General features: G+C 39.3%; 1 protein-coding gene across 1 annotated transcript in view; it reads right to left on the minus strand.

The window, feature by feature from the left end:
• GRID2 (glutamate ionotropic receptor delta type subunit 2) overlaps positions 1-23,679 on the minus strand; it is a 4,699,489-nt gene that overhangs the window by 272,041 nt on the left and 4,403,769 nt on the right. The gene's annotated exons all lie outside the window — the stretch shown is intronic.

A 23,679-nucleotide genomic window follows, 5' to 3' on the forward strand; every position in this document is an offset into this window, starting at 1 on the left:
GACCCAGGTGGACAGTAGTTTCTCCTTTGATAATCACATCGCCACAGTAGTCAGGAAATCCTTCTATGTGGCACACCTCATCACAAAAGGGTTCTCATCCAGGAAAAAAGAGGTCATTGTTCCCCTCTACTCGGCACTCATTAGTCCCATCATAGAGTACAATGCCCCTTTTGGAATGTACCTCACAAGACATCTTCTGTGTGTCACATGGTGTGGGTGTGGTTGTGGGTATATGGGTGTGTCTTGGGTTGACATAACAAACATAAGCTCACAGTCTCTTAACGACACAGTGAGAAGTTTGCTAAAGAAAATGGAAATGTACAACACATTTTAAAGAAGAAAGAAGTTGTGATATAATCAATCAAGTTCATAAGGCCTGACTTAAACTTCTGCATCCATTTCTACATGAAATATCTTCACAATGACATCTGTAAATTATAATTTAAATGGCCTGAAGCAAGTTAAGTAATAAAAGGTACATAGTCCTCCAAAATATTACAGACAAAAAACACCTGCAAGAAAAACTCATGCCAATAAAGCCAACCATATCAGCCATGGGCATGCATTTTTTGGACATTCTACTGACCTCATCAGTACAGCATAAATGGATAATTTGGCTGTACTTCAGTAATGCAGGGTCTTTAAACTCACTTTTTTACTTTTTAAGTCTTTATGGTTACATTCACTGACCTTGTCAGCACAGCATAAGTCAGTAAAATGGCTCAGACATGCATGTCCACAGCCATTGGGGTTTGGCTTTATTGGCCTGTATGTAACCATAAAGACTTAAAAAGTGAAAAAAGTCATGGACATTCAGAAGCCATGTAGCTGAAACACTAAGGGGTCATTTGCATATATCTTATGGGCCTTCATTGCAAGATGTTTAAGGTATCACACAGTAAAAACTCTAGCTTGGCTGAGTTTTTCTTTCAGTTTTTACTGAATGGTTTGTCTTTGTGTTCTTTTTACCCTTTGGTATGGATGTTATTTTGCAGGCATCTTAATCATTATGGGCATCAGCTGGATTTAAAGACCCTGTGTTTCCAAATTATAGCCAAACTGTCCCCTTGTACTGTGCTAACAATGTCAGTATAAGGACTGATGCATGCATGTTGATGTCTAGTAGGGTTTGACTTTATTGACTTGAACATAAGCATGAAAAATCAAGAATTAAAGTTATAATTTTTTATGTAATTGGAGCTTTTTTCCCCAGGCCTCCACTGAAAACAGTCACCTAGTGACTAACCCGGTAAACAAATGGAAAATAAATGAATAAACAGACAAAAGTAAAAAAAGTCATGGATATTCAGAAGATACGTAGCTGAAACACTTGATGTCCTTAAGGGTTCATTTGCATATTTATTATTTATTTTATTTATTTTACATTTATTGATTGGGATAGTCCAACTGGGCTAACAAGCCCTTTTTCAGTGGAGGCCCGGGGAGAAAAGCTCTGCAATCAATACAATTGAAAATATGCAATAGAGTTTACAAATAACAGAAAAATATTTTTCACAATGGTGTAAAAATAAAAATAAAAAGCTATACAATTTTGGCAACAGAGCAAAAGCCTTTATTACAATAGATTTATGGTATCACACTGTGAAAACTATAGCTTGGCTGAGTTTTTCCTTGCACTTTTTTCTGAATGGTTTGTCTGTGTGCCCTTTTTACCCTTTGGTTTAAAATCTTAGAGTGAGACTGAGTCTCTTCCATGTGAGTACTTGGTGGGGTTAGAAGCCAATAGCAAGGTTTTCGATCTGTACAGCCTCCATTCTAAGCTTAACTTACTGCAGACATGAACTGCCATTTAAGCCTCTGAAAGGCTGACCTGCTGTGAGGCTTGTTCACTCTGAGCACATATATTCACTGGGGCCTTAACAAGGTTGAGAACCAAGTTAAGCATTATCAACATCAATGATTTACCCTTAGCATAGCAACTCAGCCATTTTTCTCTACCAAGACTGGTATTAAACTTAAATACTGACATCAGCTGAACATTTTGGCATACACGCACCAAACCTTATCTCACACTGTTCTGTTTTCTTCACTTCTGCTATGACACTAGCTTTATTACCAGCTTAATATCCTTGGAAAGCACGTCCATGAGTCTGATTCCTCAGTCTCTACTTACAGACTTTAACATAAACAAGACAATGTTGCATACATAAATAATTAAAATTACTACCTATTACATGTCAATCGCAGAGACATGACTTACATTCCTAAAACATATCAGAAAATCATAGATCTAGCAAAGATTTCTCACCATCAGCTATTTTCTTACAGTGATGCATGCTATTATGCTAGTAGCAAAAGGGAAGGTGCATGTCTTGAGACTGATATATGACTTAGGCACAGAAGGCTGACAGAGAGACAGAACAACTTGGTAACTGAACACCTGCTCTTTGATTCTTGGAGGGAGGCATGCCACACCACAGTTCTGACCTTCGAAGGTGACCATGAGTAGAGCACAGTTCTGCACATAAATTAGGTTTGAAAATCCACAGACTCTGGAAATCATGCATGGAGCAGCTTCACTCTCCCTCTCTCTCTGTCTGCATAGCACCGCACAGGCAAATGTCCAGTGTCATTTTCATTGGTGTATTTCAGTTGGGGGCTTGTAGACCACAGAAGAAACACAGAATGAAAGAAAAATGTGCACACACACACACACACACACACACACACACACACACACACACACACACACATGAAAAAAGACTGAAGACTCAGTAGGTTGCATTCCTAAACATTAATAGCAGGTCAGTACCCAAGTAGGTTCCACTGTCCTTCCCCAAGAAAATGGCAAATGTCTTTATTTGATGCACCAGCCATGCAATGCCTTGGCTACTGTTTCACTGCAAACCACAGGCATTGTAGACAGAAGTTTCCATCTGCACCAGTGGCAGGCATCCAATGAAGATATGAAATATCACACTGCAGAGGAAAAATAATATGAAATATCACACTGCAGAGGAAAAATAATTACTATCATACTAGGAAATGTCAGCTGTCATATTCACAAAATCTTCTGAAAATTTTATGTGATACACATTTCAGATCAGCATAATAAAAAAAGACTTTGGAAGTTATAAGACTACATTCTCCACATTAAATGCAACTCATAACTTAGTGATTTTTTTCATTTTCATTATAAACTATCAGAATTTTGCCTTCTTTGCCAGCCTTATGAATAAAAGTAGTAATAATATTTATGTCCCTTGCAGAAGGAAATGTTGCATAATAAATGCAAATTTCATTTTGATCACAAAAACAAATGCACATAAACACATGGACACACTTATACAGGGCACACACACTTTAATCTGCATCTGCAGAATGAGAGAAAGTATACAACTGGCATACTCCAACTACAGCTAGTCTGGAGACAAAATAGTGCCAAATGCTCAAAACTCATAGCAAGCACTAATAAACCTAAGATTCCTATTTGACCTTACCAGCCAATCAGTAAAACAGTTCACTGTACCTATCCAGGCATGTCCAAAGGGCAGTTTCAGGTGTACTCTCCAGTCCAACTGGTGAATCTGGGCATTTTGAGGCAATGTTACAATTGCTTCATGTACACAGGCAACCCTCTCCTCCTTCCACCAAACACTAATACATGCGAGAGATGCAATTATACAGCCAAACTGGAGGCTAAGCTCTCTCAACCCAAGACTGGACCAGGCAGTCAAGAGGAGAAGGGAATTACTTGCATCACACCACCAGTCTCACATAGACCTATGAAACCAGCACTGACAAAAAAACATACATAAATACACAAAAACATACTCAGAGGCTCTAAATAAAAATCTGCAAAAGCAACAGAGACCTCCAAAGTAGAAATCCAAGCAACCTCCACCCCCCCAACACAAACCATGAAACACATACTTCACAAAACCAGTGTGCCACACAATCACAGTCCTTAAGGCAAAATAACATACCCAACACACTAGTAATAGGTGACTCTATAGTCAGGCACACTGATGTCCCACTCACTAGGTTGAACAAGGAGAAGGTTACTGTTAGTTGCCTGTCAGGTGCCGGAATCTGCCACATAACACAAGCACTCAGGTCCCTCCAGCACAAGTACAAATATGACTCTGTCATTGTCCATGTTGGTGTGAATGACCTGAGCTGTACATCCCTGGACTACATGAAAAGAGACATGCAGGAGCTCTGTGATCACATAGCCCAGGCCGGTATGACCCTGACTGTGAGTAGCATCCTGCCCTCACCAAGAATGATACCGCGGTATAGAGAAAAAATTATCAATTTCAACAACTAGCTAAGCCTCTGGTGTCATTCAAAGGGGATCCAGTGTCTCTCAGCCTGGGATGACATGCTCGACAAGCCACTCTGCTTCGCTAGAGACAGCTTGCACCTGTCACCCTTAGGCTTTCGAATACTGGCCAAGGTTCTCACCACCCACATAGAGCCTTTTTTAGGCAAGGCTCAAAAGACAAACCCACTGCCATAAACAGCACAAGTAACAAAAAACTGAGAGTAATGCTGCTCAATGCCAGAAGTCTAAACCTCAAAATGCATGCACTCGAGGCATTCCTCAGTATGGAGAAAATCAATATATGTGCAGTAACAGAAACCTGGTTTAAGGCTCCAGAGAGCACCCCAGCACTACCAGGCTACAACTCATATCATACATTTCAGCTACAAAACCCGGACCAAAATACAAAAGGTGGGGGAGTATCCATATTCATGAAGGATACCCACACCTCCAGGTTAGTGGCACAGCACGATGCTTCAGAGATTATCCACGTGCAACTAACAATGGGCAAAACTGCTATTCAGATTATAGCTTGCTACAGATCACCCACCATGTCCCAGGACCCCCACTCCACATTCCTGGAAACACTGGGAAACATAAAATTCCTACCAAACACCCTGATATTGGGTGATTTCAATTACCCTAACATTAACTGGGAGAACTACTCAAGTATGAACTCCCTGGCCCAACATTTCCTAGAATTTACAAACTCAAATGCCCTGGATCAACTGGTCAACACCCCCACCAGAGGTGACAACATATTGGACCTGGTCATCACCAACATGGGTGACTGGTGTTCCACACCCAAGGTTAACCCCTCGCTGGTTAGATCTGACCATAAACGAATCACTCTGGATATCCACATTCCGCCACCACCCCCAGTCAAAGAAACAACCGTGAAAAACTTTTCAAAAGCAAACTTCACGTTACTTAAGACCAAGGTGGGAAGCTTCAAAGCCCCCATGTAAAGGATAACACTGTCCAAGCTGCAAAATCCTTTACTAATGCACTCTCAACAGGTGCCTACAAGAATGCATGGATCGTGCTATCCCAAACAAAACCAAGACTCACTCCTCCAAGAAAAGGAAACCAGTCTGGTGGAACCCTGCCATAAACAAGCTATACAATAGAAGGAGGAAACTAGTACAGAAAAGAGTAAAATCCCAAGAAGGGAAGACATCCTTGAACAGTATCAGCAAGAAACTAAGTTCCCTCATAAAATCATCCAAAGCTAGTTTCGAAAGGAAAATTGCCATGGACTCCAAAGATAACCACAAGGCATTCTTTAGCTATGTCAAGAATCTAAGTGGCAATTCTCAGATCTGCTCGGAGTTAATGCAGAATGGCACAAAATACACTGAACTGACCGATATAGCTAATATCCTGGCAGACAGATTCAGTGCAAACTTCACTCCCCCTCTCACCCCCAAAAGGGCCCATAACTATACCAGAAGAATGTAGTGCCCCTGAAATCACAGACACATGGGTTAAAACAGCCCTCTCCAAAGCCAAAAACACAGCATCAATGGGACCGGACAGTGTCCCAGGCTGCGTCCTACATGAGCTCAAAGATGAACTAACCCCTCACTTAGACACACTGTTAAAACTCAGCATCTCCACAGGCTACATGCCCACAGAGTGGTGCACAGCAATGGTTATTCCGCTCTACAAAGGTGGAGCCACAACGGACCCCTGGAACTTTCGCCCTATAAGCCTGACTAGCTTGGTCTGCAAAGCTATGGAGTGCATCATCATGGGTCTCATTAACAGAGATATTGCAAACCTCCAAACACTGGATCCTACCCAGTTTGGCTTTGTTAAGGGCAGATCATGCCTCCTCAATCTGGTGAACTTCTTTGAGACAGTTACCAAGGCTATAGATGAGGGAAAGGTGGTCCAAACAGCCTACCTAGACTTTGCAAAGACCTTCAACACCATTCCCCACTCAGGTATTATAAACAAGCTCACTAGCCTGAACATAAACCCCTACGTCACGAGATGGGTTGCTAACTGGCTCACAGACAGAACCCACATGGTAAGTGTTGTGGGAGCTAGGTCTGACTCTATACCTGTTACAAGTGGCATTCCCAAGAGCTCAGTCCAAGGACCCCTCCTGTTCTGCATATACTTCTGAGGTACATGCAAGCACAGGCGGACTATGGCTGACCAAGTTCACAGATGACTGCAAACTAGGGGCTATAATTGACTCTCTGGCTGACACAGACATCTTCCAAAAGGGTCTCACTGAGACAGATACCTGGTGTCAAAACCATGGCCTCAAGCTAAATGCCAAAAAGTGCATAGTCATCCCCTTTGCAAAAAACAAAGTACCCGCATACTACCACATAGGTAGTAGCCCCCTAAATACATAAGACGTAATAAGCGATCTGGGGACTCAAGTAGATAGTAACCTCTCCTTTGATAATCACATTGCCAAAGTGGTTAGAAAATTCTTCTATGTGGCCCAACTAATCACAAATGGGTTTGCATCCAGATCAAAAGAGGTCATTGGGCCCCTCTACGCATCACTCATCAGACCCATCATAGAGTACAATGCCCCATTTGGGATGTACCTTACAAGACACCTGTAACAACTGGAAAGACCACAGAAGTTCCTCACCAAGAGGATCACTGGCCTCAAGCAGATACCCTATGCAGCTCGACTGAAGAAACTCCAGCTGTACTCAGTTGCATACCGCCTACTCAGAGGTGATCTCTGCCTGACATACAAGGCCATGTCCAAGACAGAATTGATGGATATGCTCCACCTAAAGTAAACAATATCCCCTCAAGCCACACGCTGCAGGGAACTAAACCTCACCACAACAATAAATAGGACTTGCTGGAGGGATAGATTCCTATCCCAGAGACTTTCCATGCTCTGGAACAAGATTTCAATCTACATTAGGCAGAACTCCTCGCTAACCCTCTTCATAAGATACCTTGACGAGTGGATGGGAAACAGAAAGTTTGCCCCTAGGATCACTTCAATGGCTCTGCTGGACAGAGGCACAGGGAACTAATCTAAGGGGTTGGTGAAAACCAACACATTTCGGCTAGGCTTATAAATGCCTTCGGGCAGATAGGCTAGTACCTACCTATGAACCTATGAATCTAAACAGATTTTGTGAAATTAAATGCTTATGAGCAAATGGAAATATTTTTGTGGCAGATTTTCAGTGGACTCATCAGAGTGTACAACCAATGAATGATAGCATGCTACAAAAAGAGAATTGAGAGATGCTGATTTGCTGGGATGCAGCAGTAGGTATTCCTGCCTTGCAGTCCTTGGTTCTCCAGTGTTGTTTTCATCTGCAGTATCTTATACACGGAGTTGCAGGCCCTCTCTGTCTGTGTGGGTTTTTACTCAGGGCAGCAATTTCCTCTGATGTCCCACAAATACACAGGCGTTAGAATTTCCACTGCTAATACTGTTCTGAGTATATGGACAGTCAGTAAGTGTATGTTTTTGTCCTACAATGGACTGGCAGATTTTCCTTATGCCCATTGCTTGTCAGGATAAACTCCATATCCCTCAATTACTGAAATGGAAAAACTACATACTGCAAAAGGGTCAGCAAAGGGATAAAGGCATCTGTGGGGAGAGTGAAACTGCACAATAGCAGCAACAGTCTTTATGAAGGACTGGTTCTGTTGGTGTCTTGTTACAAAACTGGGCCTTTATTATTAAGAAAAGTATGAAAACTGTAGTGATTATTTCAATGACCAAGAGATTAATTTATTTTGGGGGTCAGCTGTTACGGAGGGAAGAGGTGTCCCTATGACTAATATGGCAATACTGAAAGCTAACATGGGTACTGGCAAGCTTGGGGTAATGTACTCATGACATCACAGGCAAAAGACGACTGGGAAGATAAATGTAATAGGTTTCTTTGACTACTGGATTAAAAAAAGATGATTTCTTTATATCAAGCGTTTGCAAAGCTGGTGGTTCGAACACTGCGAAGTGTTCAAGAATGGAATACTGACAATGTTCAGGTGGATTTCTTTCAGCGTTTCTGATGCTGGGACCAATTATGGATGCTGTGCAGTATTGCACAGAAAGACATTTTCGAAAACAATGACTTATTTTTAGTTGGAATAGAATGATCAAGGACTGACCAGTGTCCTTGAATGGAAAAACTATTACATGATTTAGCACCCCCTAGTGTAAAGGTGTATTTGAATGAGGCTGGGGCCTCCACATCTTTAGTGAGCAAATTGGAAGGAAAACAATTTAAAAAATAAAAGAAAAAGAAAAAACCGAACAAACAAAAAAAATCAAATGCATTTTCATTTTACAGAATTTTATGTCACTTAAGGAAACAAGGAAGACAGTCCACTACCCACTGTGTTTAACAGAAAAAGTTGAAAACTTTAGTATTACTTAAATAAGAGAAAGAGAGAGAGAACATGTGCGTGCGTGCGTGTGTGCGTGTGTGCGTGTGTGTGTGTGTGTGTGTGTGTTTAGGGCCATAAATAGACTGCTGAGTAAGCTCTTATGATAGAACTCTTTTCAATTCCCACTGTTCATACTGTTATACGTATATGGAGTGGGAGAAGGTTACCAAATCCATCATTCTACAGATGAATTTCAGCTGTCAATTTAATACGAATGAGTATGCAATTTCCAGTAGTTCTTGCTTTTAAGTCAAAGAGGTGTAAATGCAAATCTGCATCCTAGAACAAAATACTGAATCACCCTAGGCAGATGAAATTTCTTACATCCTTCCGAGCAGGGAGTACTTCCAGTGCAACATATTTCAGTTGTTAGGGTGAGGAAGTGCTACTTCAGTAACTTGCCAGTTTATTAAATATACCTTCTACTTCTCCATATCTTTTCAAGAATCTTGAAGTCACTAGACAATCACTACTTAAACTAATACTCTAATGGCACCTTGACAGATGCAACACATCATGCTAGTATCTCCTAAACTTACTCTCCATTTTATATGCAGTTATTTAACCTATACTCCCAGAATTCCCACCAACATTCAACGCAGTACAGTTATAACAAGGAAGCTGCTTAATCAACTTTCCACACCTTCTATTTCAGCTGCTGTGCCCTCTGTGGTTCTAACAATCAGTACGACGTGACTAAGCTTTCAACTTTTATAACAACTGGAAAGGAAAAGCAGCCAGAGTAGGAATGTATTGCTATGAAAGAGGAATGAGAAAATGATTTACAGAGGTCTGCAAGGTGTCTGCATAGTGATGTGGTCTACCCTGGCAGCAGATATGTCATTATGACTGAGAAAATATCTACACAGAGTAAAAAAGTATGAAAACAAGAATTAAATTAAAGATAACACATGCCTCTCCATCTTAGGACAAAAGTCCTTGGCAGGTATGATACTGAAGGAGTACAATAATATTTTATATATATTTATCTCTATCTTACATTTTTTGAGTATGTTGGACTGGCCACATTTTAGCTGTAACCTGAGCAGACTTCAATCCACTCAAGGACAACATATTAAAACCAAAGGGAAAAAGGTCACAAAAGGCAATCCATTCAGTGAAAACTACAAGAAAAACTCATCCAAGCTAGTGTTTTTACTGTGTAATACCTTAAATTTCCTGTAATGGAGGCCCGTGGGACATAAGCAAATGAACCATTAAGAACATACTGTGTTTCAGCTACATAGCTTTATGGGTACATTTAGGCCAATAAAGCCAAGCCCCACTAGCTGTGTACATCATTGATTTGAAATGATGTATTCCTAAAGCATAGACAAAGAAATTACCTATGCTGTGCTGATGAGGTCATTAAAAAGGCCAAAACTTGCATGTCCACTGCTAATGGAGTTTGGCTTTATTGGCCTGAATGTACCCATAAGGAATTAAAAAGTAAAAAGCCATACACATTCAGAAGCCCTATAACTAAAACACTGTATGTCCCTAAGGGCAACATTTTTTCAGAATGCAGTTTACCAAAATTCAGTAATACATGCCCAGTTATATTATCAATTCAGAAAAGTACTACACAGTATAAATTCAGATGTTAACCGTCTAAAATAAACATAACTACACAATCATAGTATCATTATAGAAATGTAAGAGTTCACATTAAAAGAATATGTTTAATTGATGGTAAGGTAGTTAACAGTTATGCAAAGGGCTGTTTACAGTGGGAGTCAAAGTTCACAAGCACATTAAGAGAATGCTGGTAATACAGACAGTAGAATGACTTGCCTAAATCAAGTTTTTGAAGTTAACATCCTGGAACTATATAACAGTCTTTATCAAAGGTCTGTTTGATCTTTGTGTATCAAGAAACAATAGAAATATTTGCTTGCAGTCACTCTGCGGATCTCAAAAGTATTACTGAATGTGATACAATTAATGCAAACAAAGAACATGCAGGCTAATATGTAGCTGTACTATTTACTTTCAACTGCCTATAAAAATGAATTTAGAACCGTATTATAATCCATATTTTCCACTTAATGTAATGTTTGTGAAATACTCCCTAGGCGTTTTTCAGTTCCACATTAGCCATAATTAAAAAATCTAGAGACATTGCATTCTATTTCATGTTTCCAGAAATGTAAAGTTGAAATTATGTAATGAAACAAAAAAGCATGGAGTGGAAAGAGGTGTCCTCACATTAAGAAGCAGCAAAAGTGATGCAATAATACAAAACAGAGGACTAAAAGCATGGATGCAATGATAAAAACTATGACATCTTTAATGTAAAACAGATAAGCACTTTCACGCTATTCACGGCACTTCCCCAGATCATTGTTGTTGTGTCTTTCGGCTTTTCCCAGTTAGGGGTCACCACAGCGGAACTCCGGTCCACTAATAATTGGTAGTTGATTTTTACGTGCCGAGTTACCAGCCCTGACGCACAACCTTCAACGAAGGTATGCCCATTCACGCATGCCTCCATGCAGTAGACGCTCTAGCTAAGAATCGAACCGGACAGCGTCTTACTGTATTAAAACATAAAATAAACACCATGGTTAATGTAGCATAAAGCATCCATTAAAAAATTACAGATCCAACACAAGACATGATGTACATCATTGAGAAAAATGCAAATGACAGGATACAAAGTAACCAACTCATACATCTATAGAAAACATGTGATATGAGATATGGTTTTAAGAGTACAGTTTTATTCAAACCATAGCCCTTATCGGCCTGTGATAGAATAATCCAGCTAAGCTCATTCTCTTCAGTTTTATTCAGGATATCATCCATTCTCATACTATTATCAGATAATTGTAGTAAGAGAAAAACAAGTGAATGCTTTGTACTTAGGGTTGCCACCTTTTCAAATGGCCAAAATGGGACATTTTTGGTACAAACATCAGATTTTACAGGCCGACACATTGCCACGGTCAGTACAAAGTATAGAACTTAACTTTTTTGCTGAAATAAAAGCTTATTCTTGTAGCATTTTAGTTGCTTATTCTGTTTCTTATAACATTTAGGTATTTTAGATACAGAATAACTGTTTTATGCAACTATTACATAAAATATAGGAAATCATTTTGTCCTAAAATCTCAGGACATTTGCCATTTTTACAATTTTTTGTCAGGACACAACAGCCCAAAGAGGGACTGCCCCTCACAAAGTGAGACAGGTGGTAACCCTATTTGTATCACATGCCATAATATGTTTTGCCAAAGCATTTTTGTTATGGGAAATTGTAATTTCACGTATCTATTCACTAATCTGCTTTTTCGAATTATGGATCATCTTCCCCACATAAAAACAAGGGCAGGACATGTATCTAGCTAAATAAATTAAATTCCTGGTACAACAATCAGCACAGAATGAGAAATTAAAGTCCTTCCCTGTAGATGGATGTGTGAATTGATTTGCATTAACATCAATGTGTCTACAAAGTTTACACGATCTACAAATATGAGTGCCCACCCAGTATGAAGACAATCCAACAGAAGGGATATGATTCTTGTGACATAGTAACCATTTCAATGACTTCTTATTCTTAAAACAACACCTAGGTTCAACACGAACAATGCTTCTAATATCCTCATCAGCAGTTGGTATTGACCAATTTTTTTCTAAAAACATCATACACCATACCAACATCAGAGGGATAGAAAGGGGGATCCCTAATGTAGAAGGGCAAGTCTTAACAGTGACACTGCTAGTAGTATGCTGCACATCAGATAAGTACGGTCTACCTTTCCCTCTCCTATCAGTATTCTCAGGGACCAGGTACTGCTTGATCTCATGTTCTGAATATCCTCTTACTCACAAATCCTCTTTAAAAGCAGACAGATATTGTTAAAAAAAACATGTCCTCATAGTTAAGCCTGGACATCTTTAACTCTTGGCCTTTCATGATATTCCTCTATTCCTATGCAGGATATGGTTTCTCATACAATATTACCTGTACAAACTAGATGTAAACTGATCAGTTAAAGTTCTACATGATTGGACATCAAGGAATTCTATTTCCCAGTCTGAAAAATTCATAGTAAAGGACAGGAAAATATTAGAGGCACTCAGAAACTCACATACCTCTCAAATGTACAGATTTTCACAGAATGTCCAGAGTTTTGCCTCATATTTTGGTCCATATTTCATAAAATAGTGATTTCTGGCAAATCATTGGTGCTTAAAAACTGAAGTCAGAAAAAAATGACAGGCATTTGAGTTTCAGACTTCATACCCTTCAGAAAATTCATGCTAACACAAAACCTGTTATTCTATTAACTTTCTAAGTTTGTAAGAGCAATATTTAAAAATTGTCCCTGTTTTTGTGCCTGTGTTCCCCCGTTATTTATAGCTTTGTCCAGATTTCTTGCTCTAATAGGTTGAGAGGCATGGAAACTTAACAAAACTTAATAACTTGATCCGGCCCATAAAAGGAATACATTGTTGACAAAACATCTGTAAAACTTAATATAGGTAGAGAAGTCATTCACCACAAGTACTTGGGTATTCTCTCAATGTGCTAGTAGTATGTTGGCAAAACTACTGGTGCAGGAGGTATCCATAGCATCCCCTAGTTTCTGTAAATAGTACTTGTCCTCAAATAAGAACACATGGACATGGATCTCACCATACCCAATAGAACCAAGATGCTCTCCTCTAAAAAAAGGAAGCCAGTCTCATTGTCCCCTGCCATAAATGAACTCTACAAAAGAAAGAGGCAGGGATGTCAGGAGGCATACGCACTGTACTGATTTCAGTACAAGTTATTTAGAAGAGGGGGTAGCTTTTATCATTAAAAAAACAAAAAAAAAGTTACATTTACATACCAGCCAGTTGGAATTGAGCTCACATACCAGCCAGTCGGAATTACATCATCACGTCATGTCCGACTGGCTGGCTGCGAGTGGGAAATGTGCATAGCTAATCACAAATGTATTATCGTTAAGGGATTAACAGGTAAGGGTGTGTGTGTGTGTGTGTGTGTGTGTGTGTGTGTGTGTGTGTGTGTGTGTGTGTGTGTGTGTGTGCACGCATGTGTTTTGAATAGTTGAGTAATTTTTTTATCATCTTTGGTGATAAGTTGTTTTGTATCTCCTTGTTATCTATATGCTAGTAAAGTAGAAGCAATTTTATTTTTTTTTTATCTGGACCTTCCAGGTTTTGTCTTTGATTCATGAGTTGTGAACTTGCTAAGGATAGCCACTGTGCAGGATTGGCTTTCACTGTTTATTACAAGGGGGTAGTTTGTTTAAAAGGTTTTATTGAACTTGGACAACACCATCTAAGGGGAGAGTCTTTACTAACTCCCAGTTAAGGAGGTATAGTCAATTAATAAGAGTCTTCATGAAAAGTAGCATGTTGTCTTATCAGGCAGTAATGATGTGTTTTTGGGTTGTTGCTTTGGTGCCATACGACTTAGAAAGGTAAGCAATCACTTAGGCCATTTAATGGAGTTCCACAGGATTAGATTTTATTTGAAAAGGATGTTAAGATCCAATCAAAAAAGAACTATACGCCAATCTCGTTAATCAATGTTGAGTGAAAATGCTATGCACACATTTTTAGCACAAAGAACAAAGCCAATGTTAACAACTTCAAGTCAGCAAAACTTGTGAAGGAATGTTTTTAACACTAATGCATTTTGAAAGGTTTACAAATAACAAAGCTACAACAGATTTGGGCTGTCTGATTTGATTTGTCTACTTACTATTTATTTAGGCTAGTCTAGAGGGCCATGGCTTTTCTGGCCTTTTTGAAGAGACAATTAAAGTGCTATATCATTTCACACATTTAAAAACTACTGACATGCTCTACATTGCCCCCTCCTTTTACCCTAACTAAAGGTACTTGACAGGCAGCCCCCTGTCCCCTTCCCTGTTCCTACTGGGGGTAGAGACCTTGGCTATACATATTACAGTAGGTAATACCATGTCTGGAGGGAAAGTTGCAGGGACAGAGGAAAAGATCCTATTATAACAAGACAATAACTGATAACTCGAGCAATTATATCCTTGTAGTTGGCAGACTGACAGATTTTATGAGGACTGTAAACAAGTTTAAAAAAGAGGTATTTTTTCTAATCAATGCAGTGACTTTCTAAATGCTAATAAATAACCCTCAGGTCCACTTACTGTGCTAAAATAAAGCCCCCTAAGGGATTGGCTGTTCACAAATGTTTGCACTTGAATCTGATTATCTCTCTCGCTGTTGGGTACACTCAACAACAATGGATACTTTCCTTCCTCAGGGGCTCACATATTCTAGCAACTTTCCAAAATTATACAAGCAATGTTTAAAATGTGCCCCTGGTTTTTGGGCTTTTGCCCCCCCCCCCCCAATAAATGTTTTTTTTCAGATTTCTTGTGCTGCAAAGTTCAGAGATACAGCTGAGTGTCGAGTACATTTTACAAGGAGCTGAGAGCTGTAGGGGAACTAAAGTTTAGTGTTGCTTATGCTGAGTCTGCTTGTACTGTTAATAGCAGAACAGGTAGTGTACTTGCTTTTGATGCAGAATGCTGTGGTTCTTCTCCCACAGTAGGTAGATGTATTGCTGATACAATACTGTACTGTGTTGTAAAGGGGGGTGGACGCTGTTGTCCTTTTTGGTGAAGATAGCTAGTAGTAACTATGAACCTGTTATCAGTTTGCCATCCATTCCCTATTGCAATATTACCACTATCATTTTGTTAATGCAACATAGGCAAGTTATTCCTCAAGGGCAACAGGCACTTTATTTGTAGATGAAACCATGAAATATAAAGTTGTTTGCTAGCAGCAGCCTCTTCATTAGTTACAGATTTCTTTAATGTGGAATTATGTAGATGGCTTTTACTAGTTCAGATATTGTGCATATTTACTGATACTGATGGACTGCAGACGTTTGAGTAGACTTTTATGATGGAAATGTTTTGAATTGGGCTGTTTTGTCATTATTGGCACATGCATTTTCTTTCATTGTTTACTGGAAAATGTTCAAAACAATAAATTTAAAACACTCTCTAACAACTATACTGTATTGTACAAGGAACATAATTTAATACAATCAGGGAGGTGTATCAAAGAGCATGCTGATGTTTCATGTGCAAGGGGCCTATGATTTGAAAACAGCCCAAAGTTAATCTTTATCTGCCACTGTAAACATTTATTTTCTTTGAATGTGGGTTTCAATGCTTTTTCAATGAATGTGAGTTTCAAGGGCAGAGAAGTTTTAATGCTAAGTCTAGTTTCATTGTGAGACTGCATTGCTTTGTTTAGCAGATATTTATTGGTGTTCATGCTGCAAAATGCAAAATAAAACTTTTCTGGCAAATCATTTAGGAATGAAGTCACTAAATAATAACCAACGTTAAGTTTCAGACGTCATAATCTTTAGAAAAAAGCAAGCTAAAGCAAGACCTGTTATTCTGTCAACTGTCTTAAGTTTATACAAGATCAATTTTTAGTACTGTTTGTATGTTCCTCCAATATATTTGGCCTTATCCAGATTTCCTGCATTAAGAGGTTGACAGGTATGTGCAAATAAATCGCTGTATAGAATTAGGAATATCCAAACCCCTCAACTGTCCCCAATTTTGGCTTAAAATGTTGCTCTCCCCCTAATAATCCCTCCGCAAAATAGCAATTTTGGAAGAAAACGTGGAGGGTTTATAATTTAAAATAACTGTAATGATCAGTTATACATTACTTTTATTTCAGAAATGCATGTAGATTCTCTAATTTTGTCAGCTGCTCAAGTTAACAGTGCTCATATTAAAATGGTGTCCCTTCTTTGACAGGCTCCCAGCTTTATTGTCTGGCAATTTTATATTTTTGCATCACATTTTTGGTCTGTTTTTCATAAAATTGTGGTTTTCTGGCAAATTGGTGGCAAATCATTAAAGACTCAAGTTAGAAAATAATGGCAGACATTTGAGTTTCAGATTTCATTCCTTTCAGAAAACTTGTACTAATGCAAGACCTGCTACTTATCTTTCTACGTTTATAAGAGCAATATTTAAAAAAAAATGTCCTTATTTTTGGGCCTTTGCCTCACTTTTATTTATGTTTTTTTGTTCTAAGAGGTTGAGAGGTATGTGTGTGTGTGTGTGTGTGTGTGTGTGTGTGTGTGTGTGTGTGTGTGTGTGTGTGTGTGTGTGTGTGTGTGGTAGGTAGGTCGCATACCTTTCAACTGTCCAAATTTTGCAGAATGTCCAGATTTTTCCCCATATTTTGTGCCTGTTTCTCATAAATTTTGTGATTTTTCTAGAAAATCATTGAAGGCTGAAGTTGCTAAATAATGACAGACATTTGAGTTTCAGACTTCATGTCCTTTAGAAAAATTCATACTAGCACAAATTCTGTTATTCTAGCAACTTTCTCATACTAGCACAAATCCTGTTATTCTAGCAACTTTCTAAGTTCACAAGAGCATTATTTAATATCTGTCCCTGTTTATTTTAGGCTTTGTCCATATTTCTTGCACTAAGAGGTAGGTAGGGGTGTGTGTGTGAATGAAACACCCTAGTTAGGGGTAGCAGGTGGTTAGTAATTTACTCAAGCTCAAAACCTGTACCTTAGTTACAGAAAACAAAAGCATGAATCCTGTACCCCAACTACCGTGCTGCATTTTTCAAAGAACTGACTTTCAGGTTCATTTTCAAGTCAAGGAACTGAGTTTGAGTGAATCTATATTATATTACTGAAGAGACATTACAGCAAATGCCTTTTCATTGACACTAAAAGAGTGAACCATGAATTACGAGAATGGCCGTAGCTTGGCTGGGGAGGGGGTAGCAGTTTGAGAGCTGTGAGTACAAACTTGAAATTCCTAGCTACACCCCTGGAATGAGGAAACTGATGCAGAATAAGGTGAAGTCCCAAGACTGGAAAAAACTTCCTTATCAGCCTCAACAAAAAGTTGAGATCCCTCATCAAATCCTCTAAAGCTAGCTATGAAAACAGAATTGCAGCAGATAGTAAAGACAACCACAAGGTCTTCTATAGTTATGTAAAGAATCTCCACGGCAATACCCAGATTTGCTCTGAACTATTGCACAATGGTGCCTCCTATACCGAGACTGGCCGACAGATTCAGTGCTAACTTTACCCCTCTCTCCCTCCCAAGGAACCTGGTGGTCCCCTGCCAAATCTACAACAGAAGGAAGAAACTGATTTGGAATAAGGTGTGAAGTCCCAATACTGGAAAAACTCCCCTATCAGCCTCAACAAAAAGTTGAGATCCCTCATCAAATCCTCTAACGCTAGCTATGAAAACAGAACTGCAGCAGATAGTAAAGACAACCACAAGGCCTTCTATAGTTATGTAAAGAATCTCCATAGCATTACCCAGATTTGCTCTGAGCTACTGCACAATGGTACCTCCTATACTGAGCCAAAAGATATTGCCAATATACTGCCTGATAGATTCATTGCCAACTTTACCCCTCTCTCTCCCCCTAAGGGACCAGTCACAATACCAGTAGATTCCCAGGCACTCAGTATTACTGCTGCAAGGTTAAAACAGCACAGTCCAAGGCCAAGAATACAGCTTCTATGGGACCTGACAATATCCTTGGCTGTGTTCTACATGAACTACAGAGTGAACTGGCACCTCAACTGTGTGCCCTGTTCAATCATAGCCTCACCTCAGGCTTTGTCCCTACCAAATGGCGTACTGCTACAGTCATCCCTCTCCACAAAGGAGGAGCAACTACAGACCCTGGGAACTATTGCCCCATTAGCCTGACAAGTCTGATATGCATACCTATGGAACGCATCATCATAAACAAGGATATAGGGAATCTCCAAACTCTGGATCCCACACAGTTTGGTTTTGTGAAGTGTAGATCATGCCTGCTCAACTTGGTCAACTTCTTTGAGTCAGTCACCAGAGCTGTGGATGAAGACAAGGTGGTTCATACAGCCTACCTTGATCTAACCAAGGCCTTTGATACCATTCCCCACTCAGGAATCATAGAAAAATTCACTAAGCTAGGCATTGACCCCTATATCACCAGGTGGGTTGCAAACTGGCTCACAGGTAGAACTCACAGTATGAAAGTAGCTGACTCCAAGTCAGACTGATGACCAGTCACGAGTGGAGTCCCACAGGGTTTGGTCCTGGGTCCTCTCCTGTTTAGTATCTACTTCTCTGAAGTCCAGGCCAACACGAAGGGACTCTGACTGACAAAGTTTACAAATGATTATGAGTTGGGAGATATTACTAACTCCCCAAGTGATGTTGACATCCTACAGAAAGGCCTCACTGAGACCGAAGACTGGTGTCAGAACTATGGCCTTAAGCTCAATGCCAAAAAATGTGTCATCATCCCCTTTGGAAAAAACCCAGTTCCCATGAATTACCACATCGATGGTAGTCCAGTGAATACAGAAGGCATTATAAGAGATCTGGGAACACAGGCTGACAGCAACCTCTCTTTTGACCACCACATTGCCACTATGGTCAGAAAGTTCTTCTATGTGGCACATCTCATTACTAAGGGTTTTGCATCCAGGAAGAAAGAAGTCATTGGCTCCCTCTACTCTTCCCTTATTAGGCCAATCATTGAGTACAATGCCCCATTTGGCATGTACCTCACTAAGCACCTGCAACAACTGAAGAGGCCACAAAAGTACCTTACAACCACTGTCTCATATCGCCTACTTAGAGGCAATCTCTTCTTGATTTACAAAGCCATGTCTGACCCAGCTCTGTTAGAAATGCTACATATGAAGAAATCCCAATCCCTCTACACCACACACTCCTGAGACCTCAACCTCTTTACCACAATCAACAGAACATGCTGGATGGACAGGTTCATAACCCAGAGACTGCCCATGCTATGGAATAGACTTCTCATACATATCAAGCAAAGCACCTCACTGGCCCCCTTCAAGAGAAATTTTGATGAGTGGATGGAAAATAGAAAATTCACCCCAGGGATGACTCCAGTGGCTTTACTCGACAGAGGCACTGGGAACTTAGGTCAGGTGGCATGATGCCAGGGTAATTCTATGGGTTAGGCTTATAAAGGCTCCAGGGGCATTAGCCTAGTACACACCTATGAACCTATGAACCTCTGAACATTATTATTCAAGACCAACTCAATAAACAGACAAATCAAATTAGTTTTCCCTATAGGGTAATCACTATTACTTATCTGTTTTACATTAAAGATTTTATAGTTTTTGTCACTGCAGCTATGCTTTTAGTCCTGTGTTTTGTACTGTTGGACCAAAGTTGAAATTATGGCAACCAAATCTTTCTCACTATCTAATAAGTGGCATTTTGTGGCTTAAACTTGTACAGTAAACTACATTGCATTTCTAGTAAAATAATGCTGCTCTGTATACAGCATTGGGGAAAAAACACAGAACAATGTTGCTTCACTGAAAATACAGTGTATTGCTATGCTATTTTAGTTACACTTTTTTTCTGCTGTCCTCCATTACCTATATCTGTGCTCAAAAAATATTTCTGCTATGTCTAAGCTTGACAGCAAAATGTTCATGTCCTCTATATATTATATATGTGCTCCTTTGCTGTGCATCCAAAATTCTGACAGCATTTGATTTGATTTCTTACATTCGCATTATTGTAACTTTGCTGTGACCCTGAGTCTTTGCCCGTAGCAACTGTTGACCCCTTAATGCATTCCAGCTTTTCAGTAGCCTCTTTCAAGCTTCTTAATGTCCTTAATATCCTCAGGTTTATTTCTCACTGTGAAACTATATATATGAACACATCAGTAGCCCCGCTCTGGGTTATTCAAGTGAAAAATGTAGAACTACATCTGCTTTACTAGCAAGCCAGCTATTGTGTGCATGAACACTTAGTGGTTTGTGAAAATATGGAAACACTTTCAGCATTATATGCTACCACACTCATCGAGTATTTATCATTAAAACATAAAAGCTTGTAAACATGTCTTATTCAGGTAACACAAAAGATGGAATGCCAGCTATGTTAAAATCACGTTCTGCCTCATTTTATACATGGACAAAATGTGCATATGTGCACATCTCAGTTAGCTATGTGAACAATGTATGAAGCTAGACTTACTGAAGTGTATTTCATAAATAGTGAATGAAGATGAATATTATTTGGGCAGTTTCAGGTGAATTTATAATTATCGTTAATGCCATCTCAACTAGGCAGTTATGTTTATGCAGGTGATCTAATCTGATATTGTTAACAGCTGAACATTATCCGCACACTATGTAGTACAAGACCATTGATGGACATGATTAGACAAAGCTTAAATGCTCACCTCTAGTGCTCAATCAGTAAATATTTAGACTGCCATGTCAGCAGGCTTTTTCTAGGTGCCTTTATAGGCACATTTGGGAGTGATGTTTTATTATAGTGATTGTCACAGCATTAAGCTGAATATCAAATTAAAGTCAAAAGATGACAGAGGCTATCAAAATGCTTTTTACAATGAATTATTTTGTTCTCTGGTGGCCTTGTTGCTACATAGTGAATCCCTGTACCTGATAACATACATGTGCCACATGACATAAGTGAAAAGTGATTATTAAGTCTACAGGCCTGCAGTAAGCCAGAACATTAAGGGCAATAAAAATATATTTCTTCTCTGCTACTGAAAGCAGTTATTAACAGCAATTGTATACAGCAAAGAAAAGTGATAGCATATACCTGAACATTGTACAGGAAATTCTAGGTCATGTAAATGTTTACAAATAATTGTTTAGTAGGATCTAATCCTACTATAAAACATCTGTTTTTTTAATAACTTACAGTTCCATGTTCTAAATATTCAAGGAACTGCTTATTTCTCCTTAAGCTGGTTTCTCTCATACTTTAGGAATGTTTATTAATTTAAAATTTGCTAACCAGGAAAGTCTGACTAGGACACAGCCTAGTTTCAGCGGATGCCTGGGGAGAAAAACTCCTGTGACACCCCTGCACTGGCCCAGTAATCAAGGAGCCTCAATCTTCACCACTTGCAACAGCTACTTGATGTACACATTGGAAGGATGATAAGTATACACACAGTAAAGTGCAATTTCCCTTAAGAGCACACAGAGATCACAGTCAGTTTGTGGTTGGTTTCTCCCTCTTTCTCCAGATCTCCAATAAGACTCCTCACTGGCACAGCTATAGGGTTATAATCTCAGCTGAGGGATCAAGCCAAGACCTCCAGCACCCTCTCTGCCCAATGAGTGCTTCGTGTCCCTGCCCGAGTAGCTGAGACACACACACTTTGAGATCTGATTTATATACAAACACAAACACACACACACACACACACCTGGGGAAGGCTGGTACAGGTTTACTAATCTGCTACTATAAGGCCCTTACAAAGGGTGTCCAATCCTTCTGTGTAATGTTACTATTAATCCAAATGGTAGTCTGACCAAGACTTGCAAGGCTATTTAGGAGTGGCCTGTACAGTGTCACCAAATACATATGCAAGTACTCTTAGAGCTTAAATATGTCACACCGATATTAGAAACAAAGACAGGTTTAGATATATTTAATAATAAATAAAAGAACAAGACAATACTCAGTAACTCAACACAGTGACTTCAGATTTTAAAATCCCAGGAAATAATTTAAAACAACATTGCAGGACAGTCTCAAATAAATACAGGAAACATCTAAACTAATCTTTACTATATTCCTATCTATATCTAAAAGTGTGAAAACCAATCTTCGGTACACCTCCACAGCTTTAGTTGCACTCTACTGAAGAACATTTTTTAAAAATTGTTAAAAGCAAACTTTTAAAAGAAACAGTGGTAATAAAAACAGACACAATCAAACTTTAGCATGGAAAGCTATAACACCAGATAAGTGCTTTCGGCAATGAACCTTCTTCAGATCATGATTTCTTCCTGCTCTCCTCCTAGAATAAAAGTGAGAACTAACCAATGATGGCTATGACAGGAGACTCACCTACCCATTGTCCAATTAAGAATTTAACCAATGGCTGGTTTCCTGAGGACCAGCCTCCTAGCTTGCACCAATAGATACTCTCCTATTCTTAAGGATCGGCTTAAGTGGTACTATGATGTTCAGCCCAGGTGGTCGATCAGCCCTCAGGTTTACATTCCAGCTAGTTTTACAGAGGTCAGTATGGTTGGTAATGTCGCCTTCCCTAAAAGTATAGGGTACACATTGATCCACTTTAAAAATAAATCTTAGTTTATGTAGAAATATGCATGGCAAGTGCATTCTTAAGATCTAAGTTATGAAAATCCCTAAGATGATGATCAATGTACTTTTCACCCTATACCTATTTTCTCTCTCTCTCTCTGTCTTCTGCCTATGCTCTGCTCCTGTTCACCACTCTTGCCCCTGTCCTCTCCCGTTCATGCTACCTGCATCTAATAATCCATATCGCCTCTTCCCCAGTATCCTCAGTTTCCTTATATTTAACTTTGTATCTACAGAGTGTGACCCCAACCCACCCCCCCACTCCATGCACGCATGCACACTACAGGTTGTACTATGAGTGCTCTATTCATCCTCTTCCTCAGATCCTCCTGTATATTCTCCATCTACTTCCATTTTCCCACTTTGCTGCTTTCACACTGCCTCCATAACAAAACAAATATTCTTTTCCTTGGTTATTGAAGTGAAATTTAGCTGCTTAAGCCCTTACTGGTAGTTCCTACTGAACTACCCTGCTATTCCTGGTTCTCATTCCCACCTACCCTACCCCCATCATTTCTTGTTCTCCTTAACACCTCTTCTTTCTCCTTTCTACCACTCTCTCCTCTCTCAGTTTACATAGTGATCTCCAGAAAACAACGTCCCCTTTCTTCACCTCCCTAACTTCTCCTTCTCCACACATTTCCCTCTTGTTGACTTCCTAACTCCTTCTCTATTATAATTAAGGCATGTTTAAAAATAAGTCACTTAAAAACAAACATGTCCAAAAATCCACTACTTAAATGTTTATAATCACTAAATTTTACTCTTCTTTATTCTTTTTCATTTTCTTACTTCTACCTAGTCAGTATA

This window comes from Protopterus annectens, chromosome 2.part0 (genome assembly GCF_019279795.1).
Source record: "Protopterus annectens isolate FY-2018-M chromosome 2.part0, PAN1.0, whole genome shotgun sequence".
Taxonomy (NCBI): domain Eukaryota; kingdom Metazoa; phylum Chordata; order Ceratodontiformes; family Protopteridae; genus Protopterus; species Protopterus annectens.